The sequence below is a fragment of the Coptis chinensis genome, chromosome 6, assembly GCF_015680905.1.
Source record: "Coptis chinensis isolate HL-2020 chromosome 6, ASM1568090v1, whole genome shotgun sequence".
NCBI lineage: Eukaryota > Viridiplantae > Streptophyta > Magnoliopsida > Ranunculales > Ranunculaceae > Coptis > Coptis chinensis.
The window spans coordinates 22151892-22166400 of record NC_141461.1 but is presented as its reverse complement, the minus strand read 5'-3'; positions in this window follow the sequence as shown (position 1 = coordinate 22166400).

Sequence of the window (14509 nt, the reverse complement as noted above, 5' to 3'; positions counted from 1 at the left end):
TTCCACTATAGATTTGCCAGGCTAATTTGTATTGGGAAAATTTCAGTTTGCCAGTGTTTGTTTGCAAAAATTTATAGTGAGAAAATATGATATTTGCCAGTTTTGCCAATATTTGTTTACATGGTTTTTTTCCATGACAAATGATATTTCAACTTTTTGGAAATTTGTTTTTTTTTTTTTTTTCCCCCTCATTGAAATATATAATAAAAAAAAACAAGAAGTATGATTTATGAGGGCAACAATTCATTAAAACCAAACGACTACATTGGCATATCATGTTGCTACAACAAGTATGAAGGCAACAATTCATTAAAACCAAACGACTACATTGGCATATCATGTTGCTACAACAAGTATGAGGGCAACAATTCATTAAAACCAAACGACTACATTGGCATATCATGTTGCTACAACAAGTATGAGGGCAACAATTCATTAAAACCAAACGACTACATTGGCATATCACATAAACCAGTCCACACAAGGATAGAAGAAGCTTCACAAGGATAGATAGAAGAAGCTTCACAAGGCAAGAACAAAGACCACCCGAACCCAAAGAACATCGGCACCCCAAACCCAAATAGCACTAGCACCCGGCCCGGCGCTCAAACCAGTAAAGACACCCGACCAACAGGTAGCAACAACACCCAACATCAGCACCCAGCAACAGCAGCACCAACACCTAGCAACAGTAGCAACAACACCTAGCGGCACTTTAACGGTTTACCCTGCAGCAACAACAAAGAAAAACAACACCCGAAGATCGCGGCCCCAACATCAACACCAGTCACCACACACCACACGTATGACACCACTCCACCAGTCCACACACACCACACGTACGACACCACTCTACCAGTCCACACGTACAACCACCACACCACAATACACACCACCACACACATGCCACCATGCACACCACAACACACAATGCATAGTCACTTGGTCAACTAGAACTCGAAGAGGCAGCACCAGGAAGAGGCAGCACCACCACCACTCCTCCACACTTTCTGCGCACTCTTCACCACTCCTCCACACTTCACACCAGCTGCACTAGACCACCACACACACTACACTACACTGCACACATACTACACTACACTACACAGACTTCCACCACACACAAACAAACCTCCATATACTCACAAACCTCCATTGACCACAACACACACACTCACCGGCACCACCTACACTAAGTAGTAGACACCAACACCACTACACCACTTGCCACCTATATATTTACACACACACACCAACCAACACACACTGACCACACTACCACCACCACCACCTGCCACCAGCACCACTACACCACCTACCACCGCACATCACACCACACACACCAACTAACACACATTCACCACACTACCACCACCTGCCACCTGCACCACACACGCAACACCACAAATACACACCAACCAGCACAAACCACACAACACCGGCCACCACTAGCACACTCACACACACCTAACAATAAAATATCATCCTCGCGAGACCTTCACCAAAAGTTATCAAATTTGACTCAAATTAACAGTATTACTATAAAAGGAAAGATATTAACTTACAGTGAAGATCTCCACCACCTCAAAATCCACTTCAATTCAAGCCATAGTATTCCGCCTTTAAAACCCACAGTCCAAAGATCACACAAACAAAAGAAAAGACCAAAAAAACTTAAAACTTCAAGAAGAAGAAGAAAAGAAAAAGAAACGTTTCAAAGAAGATCCTACATTTCTACCACTACACCAAAAACAAAACAGTAAAAACCCCTAAAAACATCATCATCATCCATTGTAAATCAAACCTTTAGGATCGCCATTCCCACACAAAACTTTTTACAAGAGAGAGAGAAAAAAATATGGGAGAAAAGGTGTTGATCGAGTTTCCTTCGTGAATGAGAGAGGAAGATGAGAGCGAGAGACGGTGGCAAACTTTTCTTGACCTAGTGGGAAAATATCAAGTGGCAAAAGAGTTTAGGGGGAGAGGTGGATTCTATTTTCCCACTTCTAGTGGGAAATTTTGTTTGTCGGCAAATGGTAAATAATGTTTGTCAGTGCCTCTAAATATACCCAAACACTGACAAATGGTGCATCTAGTGGGAAAATAAAATTTGCCACCCCTATTTGCCACTAAACAAACACAGCCTTAATGGATTAAGATGTGCTACTCATATCCATATTACTCAATTCTTGTGAATGGAACTCCTTAAGGTTATTTCAAAGGCAAGAGAGGTCTCAGGCAGGATGATCTAATGTCTTCTTTTCTCTTTGCCCTTACTATGGAGATCCTAAGTATTCTCATGAAGGAAGGCTTAATTTCATAAGGGCTCATCCTAAATGCAAAAAAACAAAAACCATTAATGTTTGTTTTGCTGATGATCTGATGCTCTTCTTTAGAGGTGATCTTCAATCAATGGTTACAATTAAAGCTATTCTCTCCCCCTTTGCACAAATAACAGGACTCAAGATCAACACAAACAAAACTACTCTCCTCACTAGAGGTTTGAGTAATGATGAGAGTCAATTCTTAGCAAGCATTATGGAAGTGCAATTAGTTACACCACCTGTTATGTATCTTGCGCTCCCCCTAGCAAGTCTCATCAAGATTTGGTATAAGAGAATGTCAACCCCATATTGAAAAAATAACAAAGAAAGTTCAAAATTGGAAGTCTAGATGTTTGTCTCATGCAGATAGACTTGAGTTAGTTTCTTTTGTACTCTCCTCTTTTCATGTGTACTGACTGGGCAAAGACATTTGTACTTCTTATGACAGTGCTTGAATCAGTCACTAACTAGAATCTGCAACAAATTTATATGGTGTGGCCCAGATATGGAGAAGGGAATGCATCATGCAAGTAAATGAAGAATTGCTCTGAGAAAGACTGAAGGAGGTTTGGGCTTAATAGACCTCAGATTATGGAACAAAGCATCTTACAGTTGTGGCTTAGTTTTCAAGTTAGTGTCTAAAGAAGATTATGTATGGGGCAATTGAATTTGGCAGAATAATATCAAATATCATTATTTATGGAAGTTAAAGACACCTAAAGATTGCTCTTGGTCTTGGTGCAACATCTTGAAAACAAGAGAAACAACAAAATCTCTTATAAAGTATGACATTGCCAATGGAGAAGCTAGGAACTTGGGTATGGTATGACCCATGGTGTACATCTACTTTGCTCATTGATATGTCATGTGCATTTGATCTTCTGTTGGTCCCTCTAAATGCAAAAGTGAGCACCCTTATCACTAATGGATCTTGGAATGCTATTGTTAATAGCTTACCTGAAGGTGCTCTCAAAAGAATATCTTAGAAACTAAGGTTAACAATTATCTGGAGCATGATAAGGTAATATGGACTCCCTCTGTTAATGGCTTATTTTCTTCAAAAACTGCATATGATGCTTTGAGAGTCCCAAGAGAAAAAGTTGTTTGGTATAACATGGTTTAGGGAAAGTTTGCTATGCCAAAACATTCTTTCACAACCTAGCAACTCTTTGCCAATAGTCTACCTACACAAGACAAACTGATCAAGAAAAAAGTGTTCACCCACTCATCATGTTGTCTTTGTAACAACTCAAGAGAAAACTCAAACTATCTTTTCTTCAACTGCCCATACTCAAACAACATCTGGAGTAGTATCAAGTCTTTCTGGGTTTGAATGCCAGTACTCTCACTTTTAATAGGGAGTGGCACAACATTTTTAACTCATGTTCATCTGCTAACTCCATAGTTGCTAAGATATACAAAGTGTTTGTATGCGCTGCAATCTATTTCATATGGTCTGAAAGAAACTCGAGGAGATTTCAGAACACATCACAACCATGGCAGGTATACTCGACTTATAAATGATATAAAGACATACTTGCAGGGATACTTGGCTTCCACTAAAGTTCATCTTGATGTTAGAAGCCTCATAAATAGAATTGGCATTACTGTTGTCTTCAAGGAACAAGTTCCGATACAATGTTCGTGGACTAAACTAGTCGACACCAACACTGTCAAACTCAATGCTGATGAGTCACTAACTGATAGTAGTGTTGGCTTGGGAGGTACTATAAGAGATGGAAATGGTGATGTTTTGTTACCTTACACTAGAAGTGGAGGTCAAAGCTCTATCCTATATCAAGAGATGAAAGTTATACATGAAGGACTAATTGGTTGTGAACTACTACACAGGAAAAACATTGAAGTTGCCTCTGACTCCAAAAGGGCAATTCAGATTTTAAGGAAAGAGGAGATGTGTCATGGATGTGCTGGAATCTAAGAGCAGCTATATGGGATATCACATCTAGGATGAGTAAAATAGACTATGTACATGTCTATTAATTATATAATAAGTTGCTGATTATCTCATGGCTCTAGAAATTGTTGATGGATGTAACTACTTTGTGCCTCCCCTTGATGCTCAATTGCTCAAGATTGTGGAGGAAGACAAAGCAGGAACAATATATTTAAGATCTTAATAAAACAGGGGGGGATTGTAACCTCAAGCTTCTTCAAAGAAAATAAAATAAAATAAAATAAAAATCTAGGGAGACCACTTGTTTGGCTTTTATTTTATGACCGGCTGTGTTTCTCGCTCTCTCACGTGTAACAAAATAGAGAAGGAAAAAAAAATTCCTTCTTTGTCTTTACCAAAGCGTCACCTACTCTCCTATAGTCCTACTCATTGTGTTTGTAAAGCCAACTATATACATTAGATTCTTCAGAGATTAGATTTGCTCAAAATCAACTTGATTTGGAAACACATAACATGCACAAAAATTTGAACTACTAAAGATGAATACTCGAACTTGAAGCTTAAACCAATTAGTCATAGTCTAGTGATACTAGTAGAAGCAGTAGTTTACCCCTAAGCTAATGATGATAAAGAAATACTACTAAGAGTAAACTAAACTATTCTTTCTATTAAATCAAAGTTCTACTCTCAAACATGGCTTTGCAATATAACAAGAGTAAAAATTCGTTCCACTCTTAGTTTATTAAACCTAAATGAATTCCAAATTGCAAACAATGAAAACAGCATGAGAGTAATGATTTGAAATATAAGTAATGGTGAAAATCGAATTGAAGCTATACTAATTTAAACTAAACAAGTATATCTATTTGATGAATATGGAAGATAAAATAGAAAGGAGTTGAATCCACCTTAATGATTTCCTAATCATGCTAGCATAGAGTTTGTTGCAAAAACCCTAATCTTTATGCTTCAACATAATGTTCAAACATAAAGATTAGGCCTTTATGATCCCTAATTACTTATGGTATCTCTAGTCATATAATAATTAGCATGAGACGAAGTTGAAACCCATTCTCATGGCGGATGAATGATCCTCTAGCCTAGGTTAATTCTACTTATGTCTAAGTAGAGAAACTTAGGCTTGAAGCTCTATAACAACTACTCTATACTAACATAAATCAAGTTCTCATTAAAACTTCAATCAAACCCCTCTATTTGAAGTTTAGTTATGAATCATTAAACTATCATATAATAAAGAATAAGAAGAAGACATAATGTAAAAAATAACTTGTATTAAAATAAGAACTTGAAGTGTTTTAATGGTGGCTTAGGCTAAGAACATAAACCCTAAAAGTATATTAAATTATGGGGCAAAATATTTTTTTTTAAACCTCTTTATAAATCAAAGGTTTAGGTTACAATTTCATGCATGGGCTTTGGAGCTGTGCTTTGGGCCACTAAATCAAGCCCAAAACCTAAATACTTGAGTCCAAAAGAGTTCTCTATACTGAAATTTACTGCAATACAATGTTTATCCACTTTTACTACTCTAATTAGGTCGAGACTTTAACCATTAGAAAGCTCCTTCCGAGACGGTCGTTTTGACATATAATAGGCCCAATTCCGAGGTATGAGTCCAAAGATACAGCCTATTAAAGTTCTGTTGACTTTTCTATTCCTTTTCAGCCCGAGTTGACTTTGACTTTCTAGCTTTTACTGGGCTTTAAAAGACTTTTTCTCCTTGAAACTTGGGCTTTAACCATAAAACTTTTTTAATTTCTTTTGCAAAAGTGATGTATTTATTAACATATTTGACTCCAAAATCTGAAATATACAAAAACACGTAAATAGTACTAAACTCTTATTATTATAAATATAATTGGCCTAAATAGAATACTATTAAGGGGTTTAAACTACAGTTTTGGACGCTTATCATCTAGATATAGACAAATCCAAATATTTGGCCAAGATTTTTGTACTTTGGTGAGATGTTGGATGTTAATTCCTTATCAAAATAAATCCTTTGACAATTAGACTACAAAAATCCTTGTCGAATGTGATTTTGATCTTGCTATTTCCCTGTTCATCCACACTAACATAACCCAAATTATTTATGTATGGGGAAGAAGTGAGGGTGATGTGGAGTTAGAGAAGAAGTTCAAATGTTTACGGATATGGTGAGACTCGACAGGGATAATTAAGGGTGGCAATGGGTTGTGTCGTGTCATAATCGAGTCAAATGTTAGGAGAGCAAACCCAAACCCGACTCAATGACTAATCATGTCGAGTTTGTCAAACCCAAACCGCCTATATAACGAGTTACACGCTAAACCAACAGGTCAATTTCGGTTCAGTTTTGGATTGGATTCACAGAACATGTATGCAAAATATTTAGTATTTCACGATTTTATATTTTTTGAAAAATATTAAATGATATTATATAAAATTATATTCTAACAAATATTCGCAACTATGTGGAGGCTATGAAATATGAACATTATATTGATCATTCATCCAAATTTCTTGCAATGTGAAAACCCCCACTCTCCATAAAAAGAAAAACCATCATCGATAAAATCATTTCATTTTTTTTTTGTTGTTTAATAATAGAAGTTTATTTTAAGTTTTGTGAGACTGCCTAATGAGGCAAAGATCATATTGACGCTACTTGAATAGCAAAACATTCCCAGTCATATGAAAAGACATGTGATAAACACTATTTTAAATACAAAATTATACTTGTCGAGATATTTCTACTACATATAATACAACTATGCTTTGAGGTTAGTTCAATGTATTTGTATTCAGTTTTTTTATTTCTTCTTAATTATTCTTTGAGAAATTGAGGTTAGTTCAATGCAGTTTCATCCATTTTCTGATTTCCGAAAAGTTCAATGCATTTGCATATAGTTTCGTTTTCCCATTAATTCTTCTTTGAGTTTAGTTTAATGTAGTTGCATCCAGTTTATGATTTTTCATTAATTATTCTTTGAGAATAGTTCAATTGATTTGATTCCAGTTTCAAGTTCTCATTAATTCTTCTTCTTTGAGTCTAGTTCAATGCAACATCCAGTTTCTAATTTCCCATTAATTATTTTTCTTTGAGGTTAGTTTAATGCATGTATTTGCTTTCAGTTTTCGATTTCCCATTAATTCAATGCAATTGCATCCAGTTTCTGATTATATTATTTGAATATAATTCAATGCACTTGCACCTAGTTTATGATTTCCCATTAATTATTTTTTTAGGCTAGTTCAATGTTGTTGCATCCTGTTTCCAATTTTCCATTAATTTATTCTATAAGGTTAGTTTAATGTAGTTGCATCTAGTGTCCAATTTCTGATCCCGTTAATTATTCTTTGAGGATTATTCAATGCATTTGCATCCAGCCTCCGATTTCCCGTTAATTATTCATTGAGTTTACTTCAATGCAACTACATCTAGTCTCCAATTTGTTGTTAGTTATTCATTGATGGTTGGTTTAATGCATTTGCACCTAGTTTCCAATTTCCCAATAATTATTTTTTTCAGCTTAATTTAATGCATTTGCATTCAGTTTCCGATTTCCTAATAATTATTTTTTTAGGTTAATTTAATGCATTTGCATCAAGTTTTCGATATCCCATTAATTATTATTTGAAGCTAGTTTAATGCATTTGCATCAGATTTTTTATTTCCCCGTTAATTATTCTTTGAGTTTAGTTCAGTGCAATTGCATATAGTTTCCGCTTTCTGGCTCGTTAATTATTTTTTGAGGTTCATTCAGTGCATTTGCATCAAGTTTGAGATTTTTCGTTAATTATTCTTTGGAGTTAGTTCAATGCATTTGTATCCAGTGTCCGATTTTCCATTAATTATTCTTTTGTTTAGTTCAATGAAGTTGTATCCAATTTCCAATTTTTCATTAATTATTTTTCTTTGAGGTTATTTCAATCCAGTAGCATCCAATTTTTGATTTCCTGATAATTATTCTTCTTTAAGATTAGTTCAATGCATTTGCATTCAATTTCCGATTTTCCATTAATTATTTTTTAGATTAGTTCAATGCAGTTGCATCTAGCTTCTGATTTCCCGTTTATTTATTATTTGTGGTTAGTTTAATGTAGTTGCATCTACTTTCCAATTTTTGATCCCGTTAATCATTCTTTAAGAATCGTTAAGTGCATTTGCATCTAGTTTTCGATTTCTCGTTACTTTGAGGTTAGTTCAATGTAGTTGTATCCAATTTCCGATTTCACGTTAATTATTCTTTGAGTATAGTTAAGTGTAGTTGCATATAGTTTCTGTTTTCTCGTTAGTTATTTTTTGAGATTAATTTAGTGCATTTACATCCAGTTTTCGATTTTCCATTAGTTATTCTTTGGGGATAGTTCACCGCATTTATATCAAGTTTCTAATTTCCCGTTAATTATTTTTTGAGGTAATTAGTTCAATGCAGTTGCATGTAGTTTCTGATTTTCCGTTACTTCAATGCAGTTGCATCTAGTTTGCAGCTTCATGTTAACTATTCTTTGAGTTAATTATTCTTTGAGGTTAGTTTAGTGCATTTGCATCCAATTTCCAATTTTATGTTAATTTTTCTTTGACTTTAGTTCGATCAGTGCACTTGCAATTTTGCATCTAGTTTCTGATTTCCCATTAGTTATTTTTCTTTGAGGCTAGTTCAATCGAGTTGCATCTAGTTTCTGATTTCCCGATAAATATTCTTTGAGGTTAGTTTGATGTAGTTGCATCCAGTTTATGATTTTTCGTTAATTATCCTTTGAGATTTGTTCAGTGCATTTGCTTCCAGTTTTCTATTTTCCGCTAATTATTTTTTAGGTTTAGTTCAATGCAGGTTCATCTAGTTTTCGATTTTCTGTTAATTTTACTTCTTTGAGGTCAGTTCAATCTAGTTGCATCCAATTTCCGATTTCCCTTTAATTATTCTTCTTTAAGTTTTTTTTTGCTTGGTAAGTTAAAAATATATTAAAAAGAATGGAATGAATTACAAGTTTTCTAGGTAGCGCTAATACCCATAGTCACTCATACATGTCGCACATACAAACCATAAGGCATCTCCCATTTATATATCCTTGGGGGTCTGCCGTTACAAAATATGATCTCATTGTTAACTAATTGAGAAACCCCTCTTAGCAATGATGTCAGCTGCTAGGTTGGCTTCCCTCCAAGTATGGGTCACTCTCAAGGAAGAACAAGCTCGAGAGCATAGTTTCCATATGTTGAGAAGTTCCCACGGCATAGATAATGAGTTGGCAACAATTACCGTAGCTAATGAGTCGGAGTCCACCTACAAGTTAGTCCTTCCCCTTGCCATGGTTGCCTCCACCCCTTCAACTATGGTTGTGCATTCGGTTAGATAACATGTAATGTTGCCCAATCCTCCACCTATAACATAAAGGAAGTTGCCATTGTGGTCTTGAAAAGAGATTCCAAACCCACCAGGCTCAGGATTACCTCTAGCCACACCATCAGTGTTAATAAGTTTCACTTGGGATATGGCTGGTGGTATCCAAATACACTGAACACTCCTTCTTGCAACAACAACATTCATATGTATACCCCATTCGCTTAGAATTCCAACATCATATGGCTTTGTGTGTCCTTTTGAGAGGTAGGAAGTCGTGATGACATGTGATCTTATAATACCTTCGCAAAAGGCTTTTGATACTGCTTTGTCTTCAAAGAAAATCTTGTTCCTATGTTTCCATAAGCCGGTCATGCCTCCAAAACCGCAGCAGTCCATAGATGTACAACTCTCGAGCTTCTATTCTTACTCAGTTTAATGGTTTCATTCATGTTGATGAATGTCCCTCTGAACTTGAATTTTCCAGCTAACCAATTCCATATTTATTTTGTAAAGACACACTCCCAAATAAGGTGAATAAGAGACTCCTCTTGAGCGCCATAATGTACTGTCTACACTTAGACGCAATGGTGACTCCCTTTTTCTTGATGTTCTCATCTATACCAATAGCTTTTGAGTAGAGTTTCCTAATTGTACCTGCATGTTTGGGATGCATGTAGGAATTCCATACATGTATGTACCATTGTACTTGGGTCCTCTTGAATTTGATTTTCTGGAATGCAACTTGAGCAGAGAATTGTCCCTTAATGTCAGGCCACCAGACCAAGTAGTCCTCATTAGTGGATTTCTTCACATCATGGAGGTTGAGTCCAACAAGATGTAACAATTGTGTAATGCATTTGCATTTAGTTTAAGATTAGTGATATGGAATAATTATGCTTAGATTGATGAACAGTACATATATGAGATCGTGAACAGTAAATTATGGTGGAGTAGTCGTGTTCGCCAAACTCTAGTTGTACACTACTTGGATGCGAGTCTAGAATAGAATTATGCTTCACTAATGAGAGTCAAAATACTTGATATAGAGTCAAAGCAGTGAATTTAAAGAATGAATAAAGGTACTATAAGGGGTTTAATCTGCCACGCGATTTGATTGACTATTAGTTAGTATTGAATCGCTTGTATTGATCCCTAGTGAAAACCAAGTCCTCTCGGATCGAGGTTTCACTAGTATGAGAGTGTAGCTCCACCACAAATCTCTTTCACTACGTCAAAAAAGAGAATTTATGACAGGCATGACGCCCCACAATAGGACGGCTTCTAACTGCCTAAATGTAAACCACGGCTAATTTCTTGTATTAGATAGCTGTTACCAGTCGGTTTATATTCATCGGTCTTTGTCTGTCTACTTCCTCCTTTTAACACATTGTCGAGACTTCTACTTTGAGCACCTCGAAACCATTCCCACCAAAAAAATTGAAAAACCATTTCCCACCAAAAAAATTGACGAATTTTGTGTTTCCCCCTCAAATTTCATAGCTTACCCAAATAGTATTATCTCATCACACTATTTTTTTTTTTCTCACTTATTTGTTTCTACAAAGGTACGTACTTTCTCTCTCTTAGGTTTTTTTATTTCTATTCACTGAAATTGATACTGAAAAATCATTTTGTAGATTGGGTCGCTTAATCTAGGAATTAAAGGTTTAGGGTTGAAGGGGTATACAAAATTTAATACACTCTCAGTTAAATCGAGGTGATTTTCTTATGGGTTTTACTAGTTTATTCTTCACTTTTTGAGTTTCCATTTTGTTCAAAGTATTCGTATGTTGTTCAATGGCCTGATTACACTGTATTATATCCTCCGAACTAAAGCTAATACCTAGTTTTTTTTCCCAGTAAAGAACTAAAGAAGATGATACTTAGTTGAAATATATAATATATATATGCATAGAACTCAAGTCTAATTGTCTAAACCTGAACAATAATGCACCTTAACCCATGAAACAATTTTTTCTAGGTAATTTGCTTCATAGTTAAAGAATGGGATTATTAAAAAATGTAGGTGTAACAAAATATGTATAGGCGCAATCAGATCTATGATAGTTCTAGAGAAACATATGCCTTGTTTCATTGCATGCACATCTCAATAACCATCACAGATCTGACGGTTTTAGCTTCTAATGTTATTTTGGCTGGTCTGCCTGAGACCTTGACTTGAATGAGAACTTTGTACCACATATTTTCCCTCAAAAACAGACCGACGATATAGGCATATATCCAATATGCATGAAATTCTCATTTAAGATCCACTATACAAGCAGTCGGGCAGACTTGCCTAATGCGATTAAAAAGGATAGGTATATAACCATGATCTTACAAACTGGTCAAATGCAGTCCAAGCAAATCAATAACAAGACCAATCCCAAACTATCCAAATTGGTGGTCTAGATACTGTTATAGAACTTATTTTTCAGTTTAACAATTTTGGGAGATGTTTTGATTTGATAGGTTCTTCTCCCGCTGAAATTTTTCTTCAAGGAAAGGGTGAATCTTTCTCACTGCTTCTCCAAGGCAAGGTATAAACGGTTTAACTTTATTTATACTTTACTTATAATAGATGATGATGATTTGGTAAAGGTTGCTATTTTTTTATGTGGTACGTACTTGAAGAAAATATTATTAAGTGATGATAGAAGTAGATATAACTTGGAATATATTATTTGGTCTAGGTTGTTGCTGTATTCATTTGTTTATATTGTCTCCATTGAGATGAGCTAGCTTTATGGGGTGATAATTAATGGTTCATTGTCAAGCTAGATTCTGATATTTCATCATGTATAACAATGATTTTTGTGTTTATTACTTGGTCCTGTTGTTTTTGACTTGGCATGGTGATAGATGGTTTCTCCCTTCACGAGTGTTTATGTTATATAAGAGTTTTCTGATGCCCTCTTTATATCATGAATTTTTATAATTTTTTCAATAAGGCTTTTTATGTCATGGCATTAGTGGTTGCATTGGGACTGTCTTATTACTATAATAAAACTCACATATATTTGGAACTTGGAAAATTGGTGTGTAGACACCATATAAGCGTTATATGCTTAGTGTAACGATACTAATGTTGGGCCTTGCACTAGCCATGTGCATTTCAGTTTCTTTATGCTTTGCTCAAAATAGTAACAAGAATTCTCTATCTAAGAACCGGTTTTTGCATGACTCAACTAGCCTAATTTAGAATATATATCTACATATTTTAGTTTGAGTTGGATTAGTTTATTTCAAACTTTATATTTTCAAGTAACCTAGTTTCTTGTTTGTATATGATATGACTTCGTTGGCATTAATTGGTCTTGGCCATAGAGAATAAGGAAGTTGCTATTAACATGAAATCACCAAGTGTTATATATATATATCGCCTTGGCTAGAGTGACATCTTTATAATGACATCCTTATTGTACATCCTATCAAAAAGTGCATTTCAACAATGAATTAGTGGCTGATTTTTTGTAGATATATTCTGCCCACCATGGATTATATCTCTACAAAAAATTAGCTCAATTCGATATTTCTATTATTTCTAGACCGTTAGATAAAATTGCAAACTTAAAACACTATTTTTGACAAAGTTCCACATATTGGATTGAGCTAATTTTTTGTAGAGATATAATCCATGGTGGGTAGAATATATCTACAAAAAATCAGCCACTAATTCATTGTTGAAATGCACTTTTGATAGGATGTACAATAAGGATGTCATTATAAGGATGTCACTCTAGCCAAATCTTTATTAGGATATATATATATATATATATATATATATATATATATATATATATATATATATATATATATATTGTTTGCATTGTTACTGTAATTGTTCCAATCTTGAGCAAACCATTTAGACTTGGTAGGTGGGTTGTTGGGGTGTTAAGTGTGTTAGGAGGCAGAAAAGAATTTGAGTACCACTTTCTATGATATATACCTTTCCTAGGTTTCAAGTTGAATACTCTTTTTGAAATCGTACTAATATTATATATGTTGATGTATTTATCTAGAAAATGTCTTCAATGCTTCCAAACAAGAACTGGATGAAAGCACCGACTTCGTCTACTGAATACCTTCGAGGTGTTAAATCATTAATCCAATTCACACAAGAGAAATTAGGAAAGGAACTTGACTGGTATTGTTGTCCTTGTGCTAATTGTCGTAATTTAGGGGGGAAGTCAACAACAAAAGATATTGCTGAGCATCTTATCTGTGATGGTATAGACGAGACATATACATCATGGAGAGCCATCTTCCAGAAGTAGTAACTATGTTGAAGCTCCTACTAGTTCTTTTACTAGGGGTCCTGAAAATATGTTGCCAAGGATGGAAGAGATGGTCAATGACACATTTGGACAAAGTCATCCTGTTGACTTAGATGCATGTCTTAACATAGTTGATGATGGATATGATGATGGAGATTCACCCAATGCCATACCGCAGGATGTTCAATACGACAAGTTGATGGAGGATGTTTTAAAACCAATAGATCCATCATGTCGGGGTGAAGATTCAAAATTATCAACGACGATTGAGTTGTTGAGCATGAAGGCTAGACACAAGTGGTCTAATAGTAGCTTCACAGAGTTGCTGCAATTCCTTAAAAAGACTCTACCAGAAGAGAATACACTACCTGAGAAGACCTATGCTGCTAAGAACTTGATCAAACCTCTTCGCATGAAGTGCGAAATTATTGATGCATGCCCAAATGACTGTATTATATACTGGGGTGACAAATATAAAGATTTGATTAGTTGTCCCACTTGTGGTAATAACAGATAGCAACCAGTGAACCGGTTAAAACCGAAGGGTAAGATTAAACCATGGAAGAAGCTAAGGTATTTTCCTTTGACCGAGAGATTGCAAAAGATGTATAGCATACCATGGATTGCAAAGAATATGAAATG